This window comes from Scylla paramamosain, unplaced genomic scaffold (genome assembly GCF_035594125.1).
Source record: "Scylla paramamosain isolate STU-SP2022 unplaced genomic scaffold, ASM3559412v1 Contig20, whole genome shotgun sequence".
Taxonomy (NCBI): domain Eukaryota; kingdom Metazoa; phylum Arthropoda; class Malacostraca; order Decapoda; family Portunidae; genus Scylla; species Scylla paramamosain.
The window spans coordinates 85,001-87,500 of NW_026973685.1; the positions used below are offsets into that span (position 1 = coordinate 85,001).

The following is a 2,500-nucleotide window of genomic DNA, read 5'->3' on the forward strand; positions in this document are numbered from 1 at the left end:
GGATTAGAACGGTCACCCTTTTGTTGTTGTTGTTGTTGGTAGTGATGGTGGTTGTGGTGATAACTGTAGTAGTGGTAGTGGTAGTAGTAGTAGTAGTAGTGGTAGTAGTACTACTACTACTACTACTACTACTACTACTATTATTATTCCTACCACTACTATATTTTTCTGTTCCTACTACTACTACTACTACTACTACTACTACTACTACTACTACTACTACTACTACTACTACTACTACTTATTGCAGGAGTGTCTTGTGAAATGACCCAGGAAATGAAGAATGGCTGGAGTGTGCCTGTGAAGAAGACACTGAATTACAAAACAGTCATAGAGGTTTTCTGTTTCCCGCCCTTCAAGTTGCTACTACTACTACTACTACTACTACTACTACTATTAATAATGAGGAGCCTCGCTGTGTGGGTAAGTTAGGAACGGCCTGAGTTACCAATGATGTGGGTAGGTCTGGGAATGGGCAGTTATGAGTGATATGGGTAATTCTAGGAATGGGGTCAGTTAGGAGTGGTTTAATTAGGGGTGATGTGAATTAGGAATGGTGTGGATGAATTAGGAATTATTATTATTATTATTGTTATTATTATTATTATTATTATTATTATTATTATTATTATTATTATTATTATTATTACTGAAACAACAACATATCATATTTATTTGCATGTAATTAGTGTAACTGAATGATTTACAAGAGAGAGAGAGAGAGAGAGAGAGAGAGAGAGAGAGAGAGAGAGAGAGAGAGAGAAATAAATCTCTCTCTCTCTCTCTCTCTCTCTCTCTCTCTCTCTCTCTCTCTCTCTCTCTCTCTCTCTCTCTCTCTCTCTCAACTCTTTTATTTCCTCCTCTTCTTCCTCTGTCTACTATTTTTCCTCCTCCTCCTCCTCCTCCTCCTCCTCCTCCTCCTCCTCCTCCTCCTCCTCCTCCTCCTCCTCCTCCTCCTCCTCCTCCTTCTCACCTCTCTCTCTCTCTCTCTCTCTCTCTCTCTCTCTCTCTCTCTCTCTCTCTCTCTCTCTCTCTCTCTCTCTCTCTCTCTCTCTCTCTCTCTCTCTCTTTTAAGTTGGACACTTTGTCAGGTCATACTTGTTGCATTAGGGAGAGAGAGAGAGAGAGAGAGAGAGAGAGAGAGAGAGAGAGAGAGAGAGAGAGAGAGAGAGAGAGAGAGAGAGAGAGAGAGAAGGGACTGGTACTATTAACACTACTACTACTACTACTACTACTACAATAACAACAATAACATCAGCAACCTTTCTATATCCTTCTCTCACTCTCCTACAACAAACAACAACAACAACAACAACAAATATCCTACGAAATCAAATAATTTTTCTCATTTGTGTATGACAATCTCTCTCTCTCTCTCTCTCTCTCTCTCTCTCTCTCTCTCTCTCTCTCTCTCTCTCTCTCTCTCTCTCTCTCTCTCTCTCTCTCTCTCTCACTGAGCCAGTCCCCAGGCCTCTCCCAGCCCCTAGCCCCCCCAGTGCCCCGCGCATATCCATTCTTGCCGCAGCTCTGGGAGACAAACGCGGCTCAAATCTTGCACACACGTTCGAATCCCGTTCCAAATATGTTTCATCCTGTTTCAAATACGTGGCGCGCTGACTGAGCGATCCGTAGCTCAAGTGTCTCTCGGGGCGTCACAAGTTTCCCGTATCCCTGTCCCGTGTATTAGTGAGGCGAGGAGGAGGAAAAATTTGCTGTTTTCTTTATCTATTAAGCATTTTATCGTTATTACTAGTAGGGATTAAATTATTTGCATTATTTTGTAAGATTCAAGTGTTTTTCATCTGTTTTTATCTTTGTTTTGGTGGTTTGTGTGCTCAGAAGGGTGTGGGAGGGTGTAGCACTTGTATGGAAGGGTGTAGCAGTGTTTGGAAAGGTGTAGCAGTGTTTGGGAGGGTGTAGCAGTGTTTGGGAGGGTGTAGCAGTGTTTGGGAGGCTGTAGCAGTGTTTGGAAGGGTGTAGCAGTGTTTAGGAGGGTGTAGCAGTGATTGGGAGGGTGTAGCAGTGATTGGGAGGGTGTAGCAGTGATTGGGAGGGTGTAGCAGTGATTGGGAGGGTGTAGCAGTGTTTGAGAAGGTGTAACAGTGTTTGGCAAGGTGTAGCAGTGTTTGGGAAGGGTGTAGCAGTGTTTGGGAGACTGTAGCAGTGTTTGGAAGGGTGTAACAGTGTTTGAGAAGGTGTAACAGTGTTTGGCAAGGTGTAGCAGTGTTTGGGAAGGGTGTAGCAGTGTTTGGGAGGGTGTAGCAGTGTTTGAGAAGGTGTAACAGTGTTTGGCAAGGTGTAGCAGTGTTTGGGAAGGGTGTAGCAGTGTTTGGGAGGGTGTAGCAGTGTTTGGAAGGGTGTAGCAGTGTTTGGGAAGGGTGTAGCAGTTTTTGGGAGAGTGTATAAGGTTTCAGCAATGTGTAGCAGTGTTTGGGAGGGTGTAGCAGTGTTTGGGAGGGTGTAGCAGTGTCTGGGAGGGTGTAGCAGTGTTTGGGAGGGT

The 2,500-nt window shown here is 44.2% G+C and overlaps 1 protein-coding gene across 2 annotated transcripts in view; it reads left to right on the top strand.

Moving 5' to 3' along the window:
- Window positions 1-2,500, top strand: part of LOC135097458 (uncharacterized) — a 55,507-nt gene that overhangs the window by 1,260 nt on the left and 51,747 nt on the right. Inside the window, exon 2 of one of the 2 annotated variants that reach the window (XM_063999366.1) lies at window positions 251-423. The gene's annotated coding sequence lies outside the window, so the exon portion shown is untranslated. Of the gene's footprint in view, window positions 1-250; window positions 424-2,500 lie in introns of those variants that run through there. The other variant, XM_063999365.1, reaches the window with a different exon arrangement.